Here is a 14,445-nt window from a genome sequence, read left to right on the forward strand (position 1 = left end):
CCTTGGCCGCTGAGCCTGAGCGTCTGGAGCCTGTGCTCCGCAACGAGAGAGGCCACAACAGTGAGAGGCCCGCGTACCGCAAAAAAAAAAAAAAAAAATTATTGACTGATTCTAAATAAGGACAATTTTGCATCAGGATTTCAAATATTGAATCTGCTGATTATGGTGTAAAGAACTCATTTTTAAGTCCAGTTCAGTGATATAGGGAATGATTTGGTTCCCTGGGCTGGAATGTGAGAAGAAAAACTATAAATTTGTAACTCACTTCTATTATTATTTAAATGAAAATACTAAAGCCTTAAGTTGATGCTGGAAGTGAAGTTACTATTTTTCTTGATATAAAGTGAATCATCTCATGGGAGAACACCAAGGAAGTGCAGAGCAAGAGGCTGAATGGATTCTCAACTTGCCTGATTTATTGTATTAAAGAGAAGTTGATGCAGAAATGTATAATTTTTACTTATTTAGAGTTAAGAGAAAAAGATAACTCTGAATGCATTTGTCAAAATTATCTTATATCACTTATAATTTGTTTTACTACATATGTAACTATTTGCAAAAAAAAAAAAAAAAAACTTTGTTGATGCTATGGGCTAGCAAGTGTCCAAAAATGTAATTGATGTGACATTTGATTGTGACTCATCGGGCTTGGATCCCCTCTTTCATTAATTACTTCATTCAACACTTAAACAGTCCTGTTTTTATTAAAGTTCAGTGGTAGAAACAAACTACAAAATCGCACAAATGAAAGTCAAATAGTAATTATGTCAAGCTAATCCTGAAGAATTAGTGCTTGAGCTGACATTCTGAAGGATGAGAAGGAACTAAGTAAAAAAAGGAGAAGAAACATAACAAGGTGTAAGTTTCTGTAGTATGAGAACTTATTGGCAAGTTCACAGAACTGGAAGAAAACCACCATTACTGGACACAGGGAGAGAGAGGGAGCTTAGTGTGAAAGGAGGATAAACACGAAGTAGTGGGACAAACTACACAGGATTTTTTGGCCATGTTTAAGACATTTTACTGCATATTTGGAAAGAAAAGAAACCATAAATATCAGTTAGCACTGACCTCAATAACTCTGCATAACAAACAAGCACAAAGATCTCAGCAGCATACAATGGTAAGATTCTTTAGCTCACAAAACAAAAACAAAAAAACCAAAAATTTGAGGGGGGAGTGGGGCTTCAGGGGGGCAGTTTAGATCTGCTCCTCATGTATCTTATTCTCCTTTTAGACATGGGCTAGCCTGGACAACTATTTTTAGTGATGGCAGAGGCACTAAAAGTCAGGTGGAAAATCCCGAGGCCTCTGAAGACCTGGTCTTGGAACTGGATCCCTTCCACTTCCAGTTTCACCTATTGGCCAAAGCAAGTCATACGGCTGGATCTAAAGTCAAGAAGTGGGGAAATATATTCCAATTCTCTATTGGTGATGGAAAAATAGTGAAAAATTCTGAGTATTAATCTAATGTACCCTATTATGAAACTAAGGAAAAGGTTAAGTGTGCACACACGTCTGTGTGTGTGTCTGTGTGTGTAAGAGAAAGAAGGTAGAGAGAGGAGAGAAAGATAAGGAGAGGAGAGAAACATAATAACATTACCTTTTAAAAAGATTTTTATTTAATATGGAGAAATAAGGTGTATCTATGTATCTATGCAAGTACTATGTTGTGTGTATCTATCACTTGTCTATTCCTATCTCTATCTATCTATCTATCTATCTATCATCTATTTATCTATCTACCTACCTACCTACCTATCTATCTACCTATCTATCTATGTATCCATCTATCTAGAGAGGTCTCTGTAGTATTCCTTGTAAGAAACAATGGTTCCTTAGACTTGGATGAGAGAGGTGGTGAAAAAGGACAGTGGATAAACTTGGAAGGTATTTAAGAGAGACAATCAAAAAGACAATGATGTCTTGATTACAGGGATAGAGTGAGAGAGGTTAGTGAAGACAGTGGTAAGGTTTCTGGATTGATAAGTTGAATGCATGATGATGCCATTCATTGGAAAGGAAGCAGCAGAAAGGACCAGATTTGAAAACCTGGATCATGGTTTGGGAATATACAATCAAAGGCGGTTTTGACAGATCCAAAAAGAGATATTCAACAGAAAACTGAATTTTTAAGATCTGAGATCCCTCTAAGAGTAGGTGACATTACCTAGGAGGAACATTGAGAAACACTGATGACCTTAGTCTTCATAAAAAGTCCAAGTAGAGGAAGGTCAGTCTGCCTGGGGAGTGCCAAGAAGTAGACAGAAAGGTAAGAGGAAAGCCAGGGAATGGTTGTGTCATGGAGCCAAGTGAGGAGTGTGCTTCAAACAATAAGCAAGTAAGCAAGAGTCAAATGCTGCTTTGAGAGCCAATAAGATGAAAATGGAAAAGTTTCCATTCAATACACTCATTTCTGACATAAAGTATTTTAACAAAAAATGTGATTTGGTTTAAAATTGGGATGTAGGGTGGTAGCTTTTAGGTGAAAAGTATTCTTGCAAGGGTTTGTGTGCTTTTACATGGTACTTAATTTTTCTAGAAAAATCACCAATGACCCCCTCACCATACACACACACACACACACACACACACACACACACACACGCCAAAACAATCGACCAACACCAACTACAAAAGTAAACAAATATATGGTTACAGGACGATGGATCTCACATCCCTGGGATTCTGTCCTTGTTGCCTCTCTAGTTCCTTCCTACATAAAAGTAAACACTCTTCACACTCTTGCTAGAGCTAAAAATAATATGTGCACATAAAAAGTGCAGGGTAATGTCTTCAGGGAATGTGGTACTTCTCTAAGAGCAATTATAGCAAAGAGCAGCAGGCCAATAGGAGCTGTTGAAAGTTATGTTGCTGATCTGCTCTTGGATGGCAGTGTATTGGATATCAGTTGTGTGTGTGGCAAAAATAATACCTTAATAAAACACATCAGGCACATGTGAAGTACTAGGCTGAAGTGTGATATGTTTAAAATTATATATTTTAAGTTTTTTGTGTACTGAGTGTGGGGAGTACTACAATTAATTCAGGGAGGGATCAACTTTCTGTTTGGAATGTCTCTACTTCACATTATGTCTGAAACAGATTGCTGCCAAATTAATGTTTGAAGTAAGAAATATGTTGAAATTCAAATGAATGTGAAATCTTTGTTTTTGACCACAGAGCAGCTACCCTGATCCATTTAATACTAATGACATAAGTGCTGATTATGAGTACCAGAAATGTTCAGTAGAGTGATTTTTATGTTCTTGCATGATTTAGATTTACATTGAATACTAGAACAGGGAAATGGGGTGCCAGCCTTTTCCCCAGGAGAAACTGTTATCAAAGTCAACACTTCTCAGAAAATAGTAAGTACACTGGCAAACAAGCTGACACAAACCTTTACAATTGTTTTAGAAACTGATATATTTGAATGCTCAAAACTTTGTGTGATAGAACATATGGAGCAATTCAAAGAAATTGGTTAAAAAAAAGCCCACAAAACTGTATTTTTACACCTATGATAGTAGCATTTTGTATTATGAAATATAAGTTAGATTCTTTAAAATGATATCCAAGGAGATTCAAGATGGCTGAGGAGTAGGTGGACATGGAGTTCATTTCTCTCCATGGATGTATCAGGAATACATCTACAGATGCAACAATTCTCACAGAACACCAGAAGAAAACTAGAAGAAGACCTTGTACACCAGGTAGAAAGGACACCTTGGACACCAGGTATAAATATCCCTGCATAATTGGGTAGGATGGAAAAAAGAAGGGAGAAGAGGAGAGGAAGCAGGATGGGATCTGCACCCTGGGGCGGGGGAGCTGAAGCAGAGGAGAGATTCCGGAACTCAGGGAAACCCCCTCTCTGACGGGGAAATCGACGAGGACAGAAGGAAGCATTTGAGGCTGTCAGAAGAGGGTGAAGCCGACGATCTGTGGCAGACGGGACAGAGTGAGAAATACACAGATGGTCCATACTGCAGCCCTACGTGCCCCGGAGTGGGGCGTGTGTTCTCAGGTGTGCGAGGGGGGCTGGGAGCTGGTGCATGGGGATTGGAGAACTGGCTCGAGCGCGAACTGCTGTTGGCTGTGGGGAGACGGACTGAGCAGATGGGAGGGAGGAAATCTGCAGCAGGGAGTGCCTATGGAGGAAGACTGGACTGCCATGGAAGCAGGGCTCTACTGCTGAGTCACACACTGGGGGAGGAACCACTATTGTAACCTCTCTCTCCCCACACACTGGCGCCTGCTGACGACAGTAAAACAAGCCCGCTCTGGGCTGGCTCTCATACGCTGGTTGCCAGATGCCAGAAAAGGCCCTCACTAGGGCCATATCTCTTGCGTCCATGGCCGCCGGTTTCCCTGTGCATCTGGCGCCACCGGGGCTCCCACAAAACAAGCAGTCAGGGCTTCCCTGGTGGTGCAGTCATTGAGAGTCTGCCTGCCAATGCAGGGGACATGGTTCGTGCCCTGGTCCGGGAAGATCCCACGTGCCACGGAGCGGCTGGGCCTGTGAGCCGTGGCTGCTGAGCCTGCGCGTCCGAAGCCTGTGTTCCGCAACGGGAGAGGCCACAACAGTGAGAGGCCCACGTACCACAAAAAAAAAAAACCCAGAACAAAAAAAATAAGCAGTCATATCACCTTTGCACCTGGTCCTCACAGGGGTGACCCAAAAGCTCCAAGGCAGCCTCAGGACCAGACTCCTGTGGGTGGACCACATGCAGAGGTGGGGATAAAACCAAAGCTGAACCCCAGGGACAGGGCAACTAAGGAAGAAGACTGGAAAATCTTTCCATCAGCTGCACAAGCTGCAGATTAAATCCCCATAATCAGCTAGGTAGACCATGTGTCTATGGAATATCTGAGTAGACATTGAGTGTACCCACAAATGAAAACGGTCTAGCTCTGGCAGCTGTGGACTTTGGGGGAAGCATACACAGGAATTGGGTCAGATCAGAGTCTGAGTGGTCCCCACAGGGCCCACTGCAGGTCCAGAGACCACCCCAGAGGCAGAGGAGGGCCTCTTGAGGAGGTGGAAGTGGCCTGTGGCTCATGGTGTGTTCAACAACACTTAAAGCAGAGACCGCAGGGAAACATAATTTTTACAATTATTATATTATGTAATTATTACTACTATGTTTTGATTCAATCAGTTGTTGGCTCTGGCTTATTTTTTTGGTTTCTTTTTCTTTCTTTTTGGTTTTTTTGTTTTTTGTTGTTGTTTTAGGTTTTTCTTATGTAGTTGTTTGGGATCTCTGAGTTTTATAACATGTTTTTAATTTTTTTTAATATATTTCCATTTCTACTTTGCTTTTCTGTTGTCCTGTGTTTTTTCCCTTTTTATTTTATTTTATTTTTATTATTTTAAAATCATTTTTATAGGTTTGTTCTGTTTCCTTCCCTTATTCTTCAGTTGGCACACTGCTTTGGTTTTGTTTTAAGGTTTTGTGTTTTTGTTAATTTTAATCCTAATTGTTTGATTTCGTTTTTGAGGTCTTCTATTTGTCTGGTTGTTCTCTTGTTTTTGTTTTATTTGGTTGTGTTTTTGTTTCTTTTACATGTGTGTGTATTTCCTTGTTTCTGTTTTTATTTGTTTGATTTTGTTTTTATGATTTCTCTGGGGTTTTGTTTGTGTTTTTTTTCTTAATATATTTTATATTTTATATACTTTTTAACATTTCTATTTCTACATTCTTTTCTGTTGTTCTTTCTTTGATCCCCCTTTACCTTTTTTAATCTGTTTTTTTGGGTTGTTTTGTTTCTTTGCTTCATTCTTCAGTTGGCACTCTGCTTTCGTTTTGTTTTTTGATTTTGTGTTTTTGTCAGCTTTCTTTTTAACTGTCGGATTTCATTTTTGGGTTCTTTCGTTTTTCTGGTTGTCCTCTTGCTTTTTGATTTATTTGGCTCTGCTTTTGTTTCTTTTGTGTGTGTGCATGTTTCCTTGTTCCTGTTTCTGTTTGTTTGACTTTACTTTTTGCCATTTGCCTGGGGTTTTGTTAGTCTTTTTCTTTTTTCTTTTTTTTTACTCCCCTTTATTTCAGGGATGAATGACTTACGGGGTCTTAGTCACTCGACCAGAAGTTGGGACTGAGGCTCTGGGGTGGGAGCACTGAGTCCAGGACTCTGGATTACTAGAGAATTCCTGGCCTAAGGGAAGAATAATTGCTGAGAGCTCTCACAGAGGCCTCTATCTGAATCTGAGACACGGCTCTATCCAACTGCCAGCAGCTCCAGGTGCTGGATGCCTCACACCAAACAACAAAAAAGACAGGAACACAAATCCACCCATCAGCACACAGACTACCTAAAGTCATACTAAGCTCACAGACAGCCCAAAACACACTACATGACATGGTCCTGCTCATCAGAGGGAAAAGACTCAGCTCCACCCATCAGAACACAGATACCCGTCCCTCCGATCTGGAAGTCTACGAAAGCCACTGGACAAACATCACTAGCTGGGGCAGAGAACAGAAGCAAGAGAAACTACGACCCTGCAGCCTTGGAAAAGGAGACCTCAAATACAGTAAATTAGACAAAATGAGAAGAGAGAGAAATATCTTGCAGGCAAAGGAGAAAGATAAAAACACAAAAGACAAAATAAATGAAGAGGAACAAGGCAAACTACCCAAAAAAGAATTCAGAGTAGTGATAGTAAAAAGTTCCAAAATCTTGAAAAGAGAATAGAGATAATACAAGAAACTTTTAACAAGGAGCTAGAAGAATTAAAGAGCAACAAACAGTAATGAACAACAAAATAACTGAAATTAAAAATACTCTAGAAGGAATCAAGAGCAGAATGACTAAGGCAGAAGAACAGATATGTGAGCTGGAAGATAGAATGTTGGAAAAAACTACCGCAGAGCAGAATAAAGAAAAAAGAATGAAAAGAATGGAAGACAGCCTCAGAGAACTATGGGACAACATTAAGTGCACCAACATTTGAATTATAGGTGTCCCAGAAAAAGAAGCAAAGAGAAAGCTTTGAGAAAATATTTGAAGAGATTATACTGGGAAACTTCCCCAACATGGGAAAGGATATAATCAATCAAATCCAGGAAGCACAGAGAGTCCCATACAGGATAAACCAAAGGAGAAACAAACCAAGACACATAATAATCAAACTAACAAAAATTAAATACAAAGAAAAAATATTAAAAGTAACAAGGGAAAAGCAACAAATAACATAAAAGGGAATCCCTGTAAGGTTAAGAGAGGATCTTTCAGCAGAAACTCTACAGGCCAGAAGGGAGGGGCAAGATATATTTAAAGTGACTAAAGGGAAAAAACTACAACCAAGATTACTCTACCTCGCAAGGTTCTCATTAATATTTGACAGAGAAATCAAAACATGTACAGGCAAGCAAAAGTTAAGAGAATTCAGCAATAACAAACCAGCTTTACAAAAATGCTAAAGGAACTTCTCTAGACAGGAAACACAAAAGAAGGAAAAGACTTACAAAAACAAAAACAAAACAATTAAGAAAATGGTAATAGGAACACACATATCAATAATTACCTTAAATGTAAATGGATTAAATGCCCCAAACAGAAGAAAAAGAGTGGCAGAATGGAAACAAAACAAGACCCATGTACATGCTGTCTAAAAGAGACCCACTTCAGACCTAGGGACACATACACACTGAAAGCGAGGGGATGGAAAAAGATATTCCACGCAAATGGAAATCAAAGGAAAGCTGGAGTAGAAACACTTATATCAGACAAAACAGACTTTAAAATAAAGACTACTACAAGAGACAAAGAAGGACACTATATAATGATCAAGTGATCAATCTAAGAAGAAGATACAACAATTGTAAATATCCATGCCTCAAACATAGGAGCACCTCAATACATAAGGCAAATGCTAATAGCCATAAAAGGGGAAATCGACATTAACACAAAAATAGTAGGTGACTTTAACACTCCACTTACACCAATGGACAGATCATCGAAAATGAAAATAAATAAGGAAACACAAGCTTTAAATGACACAATAGACCAGATAGATTTAATTGATATTTATAGGACATTCCATCTGAAAACAGCATATTACACTTTCTTCTCAAGTGCACATGGAACATTCTCCAGGATAGATCATATCTTGGGTCAGAAATCAAGCCTTAGTAAATTTAAGAAAATTGAAATCGTATCAAGCAACATTTCTGACCACAATGCTATGAGACTAGATATCAATTACAGGAAAATATCTGTAAAAAATACAAACACATGGAGGCTAAACAATACGGTACTAAACAACCAAGAGATCACTGAAGAAATCAAAGAGGAAATCAGAAAATACCGAGAGACAAATGACAACAAAAACACAACGTTCCAAAACCTATGGGTTGCAGCAAAAGCAGTTCTAAGAGGGAAGTTTATAGCTATACAAGCCTACCTCAAGAAACAAGAAAAATCTCAAATAAACAACCTAACCTTACACCTAAAGTAATTAGAGAAAGAAGAACAAAAACCACCCCAAAGTTAGCAAAAGGAAGGAAATCATAAAGATCAGCTCAGAAATAAATGAAAAAGCAATGAAGAAAACAATAGCAAAGAACAATAAAACTAAAAGCTGGTTCTCTGAGAAGATAAACAAAATTGATAAACTATTAGCCAGACTCATCAGGAAAAAAAGGGAGAAGACTCAAATCAACATAATTAGAAATGAAAAAGCAGAAGTAACAACTGACACCACAGAAATACAAAGGATCAATAGAGATTACTACAAGCAACTATATGCCAATAAAATGGACAAACTGGAAGAAATGGACAAATTCTTAGAAATGCACAACCTTCAAAGAGTGAACCAGGAAGAAATAGAAAATATAAATAGACCAATCACAAGCATTGAAATTGAAACTGTGATTAAAAATCTTCCAACAAACAAAAGCCCAGGACCAGATGGCTTCAGAGGTGAATTCTATCAAACATTTAAAGAAAAGCTAACACCTAAGCTTCTCAAGCTCTTCCAAAATATAGCAGAGGGAGGAACACTCCCAAACTCATTCTATGAGGCCACCATCAACCTGATACCAAAACCAGACAAAGTTATCACAAAAAATGAAAATTACAGGGCAATATCTCTGATGAACATAGATGCAAAAATTCTCAACAAAATACCAGTAAACAGAATCCAAGAGCACATAAAAAGGATCATACACCATGACCAAGTGGGGTTTATCCCAGGAATGCAAGGATTCTTCAATATACGCATATCAATTAATGTGATACACCATAGTAACAAACTGAAGAATAAAAACCATATAATCATCTCAATAGATGTAGAAAAAGCTTTTGACAAAATTCAACACTGATTTATGATAAAAACTCTAGAGAAAGTGTGCAGAGAGGGAATCTACCTCAACATAATAAAAGCCATATATGACAAACCTGTGGCCAACATCATTCTCAATGGTGAAAAACTGAAAGCATTTCCTCTAAGATATTATTCAGCATAGTTTTGGAAGTTTTAGCCATGGCAATCAGAGAAGAAAAAGAAATAAAATGAATCCAAATTAGAAAATAAGTAAAACTGTCACTGTTTGCAGGAGACATAGAAAATCCTAAAGATGCCAAGAGAAAACTACTATAGCTAATCAATGAATTTGGTAAAGTTGCAGGATACAAAATTAATGCACAGAAATCTCTTGCATTCCTATACAATGATGATGAAAACCTAGAAAGAGAAATTAAGGAAACACTCCCATTTTCCATTGCAACAAAAAGAATAAAATACCTAGGAATGAACCTACTTAAGGAGTTAGAAGACCTGAATGCAGAAAACTGTAAGACACAGATGAAAGCAATCAAAGATGATACAAAGAGATGGAAAGATATCCCATGTTCTTGGATTGGAAGAATCAACATTGTGAAAATGTCTATACTACCCAAAGCAATCTACAGATTAAATGCAATCCCTATCAAATTACCAATGGCATTTTTCACAGAGCTAGAACAAAAAATTTCACAATTTGTATGGAAACAGAAAAGACCCCGAATAGCCAAAGCAACAATGAGAAAGAAAAAAGGAGCTGGAGGAATCAAGGTCCCTGACTTCAGACTATATTACAAAGCTACAGTAATCAAGAGAGTATGGTACTGGCACAAAAACAGAAATATAGATCAATGGAACAGGATAGAAAGTCCAGAGATAAATGCCCACACATAGCATCACCTTATGTTTGACAAAGGAGGCAAGAATATACAATGGAGAAAAGACAGCCTCTTCAATAAGTGGTGCTGGGAAAACTGGACAGCTACATGTAAAAAATGAAATTAGAACACTTCCTAACACCATACACAAAAATAAACTCAAAATTGATTAAAGACCTAAATGTAAGGCCAGACACTGTAAAACTCTTAGAGGAAAACATAGCCAGAACACTCTATGACATATATCACAGCAAGATCCTTTTTGACCCACCTCCTAGAGAAATGGAAATAAAATAAAATATAAACAAATAGGACCTAATGAAACTTAAAAGCTTTTGCTCAGCAAAGGAAACTATAAACAAGATGAAAAGACAACCCTCAGAATGGGAGAAAGTATTTGAAAACGAATCAACTGACAAAGGATTAATCTCCAAAATATACAAACAACTCATGCAGCTCAATATCATAAAAACAAACAACCCAATCAAAAATGGGCAGAAGACCTAAACAGACATTTCTCCAAAGAAGACATACAGATTGCCAACAAATACATGAAAGGTTGCTCAATGTCACTAATCACTGGAGAAACGCAAGTCAAAACCACAATGAGGTATCACCTCACACCAGTCAGAAAGGCCATCATCAAAAAATCTACAAACAATAAATGCTGGAAAGGGTGTGGAGAAAAGGGAACCCTCTTGCACTGTTGGTGGGAATGTAAATTGATACAGCCACTATGGAGAACAGTATGGAGGTTCCTTAAAAAGCTAAAAATAGAACTGCCATACTACCCAGCAATCCCACTACTAGGCATATACCCTGAGAAAACCATAATTCAAAAAGTCATGTACCAGAATGTTCACTGCAGCAGTATATACAGTATCCAGGACATGGAAGCAGCCTAAGTGTCCATCAACAGATGAATGGATAAAGAAGGTGTGGCATATATATACAATGGAATATTACTCAGCCATAAAAAGGAACAAAACTGAGTTATTAGCCATGAGGTGGATGGATCTAGAGTCTGCCATACAGACCGAAGTATGTCAGAAAGAGAAAAGCAAATACTGTATGTTAATGCACATATATGGAATCTAAAAAAATGGTACTGATGAACCTAGTGGCAGGGCAGCAGTAAGAACACAGATGTAGAGAATATACCTGAGGACGCAGTGGGGGAAGGGGAAGCTGGGAAGAAGTGAGAGAGTAGCACTGACATATATACACTACCAAATGTAAAATGGATGGCTAGTGGGAAGCAGCTGCATAGCACAGGGAGATCAGCTCGATGCTTTGTGATGACCTAGAGGGGTGGGGTAGGGAGGGTGGGAGGGAGGCTCAAGAGAGAGGGGATATGGGGACATACGTATACATATAGCTCATTAACTTTGTTGTACAGTAGAATCTAACACACCATCATAAAGCAGTCATACTCCAATAAAGATATAAAAAATAAGTAAAAATAAAAATGGAAGTTAAATAAAAAAGATATCCACAATAAAAAAGAGCTACATTTGAGTACTAAAAGACATTTTTTTAGACTACTGCCCCAGAATCTATATTACTGACTATAATAAAATAAGTGACAAGTAAGTTGTTGCTGAATAAATTTCACAAAATTATTTCCCAACACAGAGAAAATAAAACAAGAGACTTCAGTGTTTCATTCCATGTTCATTTAAACCTGCCTCATGGCAGGTAGACAATACTTTAGTCACAAACATTGATCAGTAACATGCTTAGAAGCTGAAGAACTTCTGTTCCACTTATGGAGAGTCTGAAGACAATGTTTTCAGGTTAATTTTTAATTTTGAACATTAATCTCTTAAAATGCTTCAATGATATAAATTTGTTTTAGGTGACACAGAATTGCAGCAGTTTACCATATAATCAGTTGTGATTTTCTTTTTTTTTGTTGCTGTTTCCATTTCATGTGTAGGGTAGAAAGGAACTTGTTTATATAATTCTATTATAACAGATGGGTACAATTGTTAATTTTAATATGAAGTGCCTTCTTTAAGGTAAGTTATGTGGTTCCCTGGTTTAGCAGTCAATTAAGAAACTTGAATAAGAGTATTTATAACATTGCTATATTTTTGTCATTTTTGGCCATTTTCTTCCATTCTCTCAATCTATATGTTTTGCATTTGCATCATGATAATAAACGATGGCTTCAGATTCTTTCTTCTCACAACCTAAGAAGTGTTAAAAAATATGTCATGTAAAACACTAATTCTGATTACACTAGGAGAATCTAAAGTTATTGGTATGTTAATTGAATGTGGTTTGGGGAAAAGTGTCATCTGCACTACAGCATTCATTTGCATATTAACAACAAAATTTTGTTCAGCAGAGACATTTTCTGATTAAAGAACTAACGTAAGAGCTTGCTTAGAGATTATAGGATCTCAAATTGCGAACTGAAATAGTCATAACTTCTAAAGAAAAGAAGGACTTCTCAGACAAGCTATTTTCATAAAGGAGCAAAGAAACAGATTGAAACTACTGATACCACATCTATATGCACCAAAGAGCAAAGAAAGCAATGTTCTAAGGCATGTCACTGAAAATTTCTGGTTCTTTTGAAAAAAAATTCTGCTAATGATATTTTAAAGCTTTATGGTGGCCAGGTGAAGTTTTCAGAGCACTGTATGGAGGGCTCTTATGAGAGATTTTTTCCCAAGAGATTGGCATTAGGTTGGGAATATTGGAACACACACCCAGTCTGGTCAGCACTGACTCTGAGACTTTGAATCAGTGATATCAAATACTTGGAAATATTTAAACTGCTTCATATGTCTTGAAATCTTACCAATCCATATGTCTGGAGCCTACTGACAGTCTTTCCTCTAGATTCTATTTTGGAGAGCTCCATTTCTAACTTCCTTAGTCAACCTTGTTTAACTTAGATTTTTAAATAAATGTGTAAAGTTATGTAGACTACCGATAACTTCTGCAAAACTTTTACGAAAGCTGTTTTATAAAAAGATTGCCTTTTTTAAAGAAAGACCATTATTTAATCCAGCTGATTCAGACTCTGCTTTTGGCTGAATACAAACTCATCTTATCTCATGAAGATCATAATTTTGTATAACTACACTGCAGTTTTGTAATTTGTATTATATAACGTTCCTTGTGCCTTGATATCCATTCATTTTTTATATTCATTATTTGGTTTTTCTTTCAGGAAAAGGGAAAATGGTTGAACTCAATTTACAAAAGTTTGTAATGGTAAATATAATATATGGTCAACAGCAGAAACTATTTACTAGTACCCTGTGAGGTTTTGTTAGGTGTCATTTAATTTGTGGCTTAGATTTTTCTACTCAAGTTATCTTTCTTTCAACACAGGCATAAGATATAAAAAGCTAAATTGTCACTTTCTCCAATTCATAATTAGGTTCTAAAAAAGACGATACTACTGACCAACAATTAGTTATGGCAAGGTATTTGCCCTTAATCTTTTGGTCTCTCTTACTATTCTCACTTGTCACTGGCAGAATTCTACCAGTAAAGTCAAGAAGAAGAAATTAAACTGAAACACTTAACTTGACTTCATTAAAGCACTGAGCTAAGTAGTCATAGGAATAGATAATACATTAGACTTGGAACCATATTATACTACACTTAAAAGTTATATCCAGAGAGGACCTTCAAGATGGCGGAGGAGTAACACGTGGAGATCACCTTCCTCCCCACAAATACATCAAAAATACATCTACATGGGGAACAACTCCTACAGAACACCTACTGAACTCTGGCAGAAGACATCAGACTTTCCAAAAGGCAAGAAACTCCCCACGTACGTGGGTAGGGCAAAAGAAAAAACACAGACAAAAGAATAGGGATGGGACCTGCACCTCTGTGATGGGGCTGTGAAGGAGGAAAAGTTTCCACAGACTAGAAAGCCCTTTCACTGGTGCAGACGTGGGGTGGGTGGGTGCAAGGTTTTGAGGCATGGAAGAGAGTGCAGCAACAGGGGTGCAGAGGGCAAAGCTGAGACATTCCTGCACAGAGGATCAGTGCCGACCAGCACTCACCAGCCTGACGGGATTGTCTGCTTACCCACCAGGGCTGGTGGGGGCTGGGAGCTGAGGCTCAGACTTCAGAGTTCAGATCCCACGGAGAGGACTGGGGTTGGCTGCATAAACACAGTCTGAAGGAGGCTATTGCACCACAGCTAAATGGGAGGGAGTCCGGGAAAAAGTCTGGAACTGCCTAAAAGTCAAGGGACAATTGTTTTGGGTTGCACAAGGAGACGATGCAGAACACTGACTA

The sequence above is a fragment of the Hyperoodon ampullatus genome (assembly GCF_949752795.1).
Source record: "Hyperoodon ampullatus genome assembly, chromosome: 11".
In the NCBI taxonomy this organism is placed as follows: Eukaryota; Metazoa; Chordata; class Mammalia; order Artiodactyla; family Ziphiidae; genus Hyperoodon; species Hyperoodon ampullatus.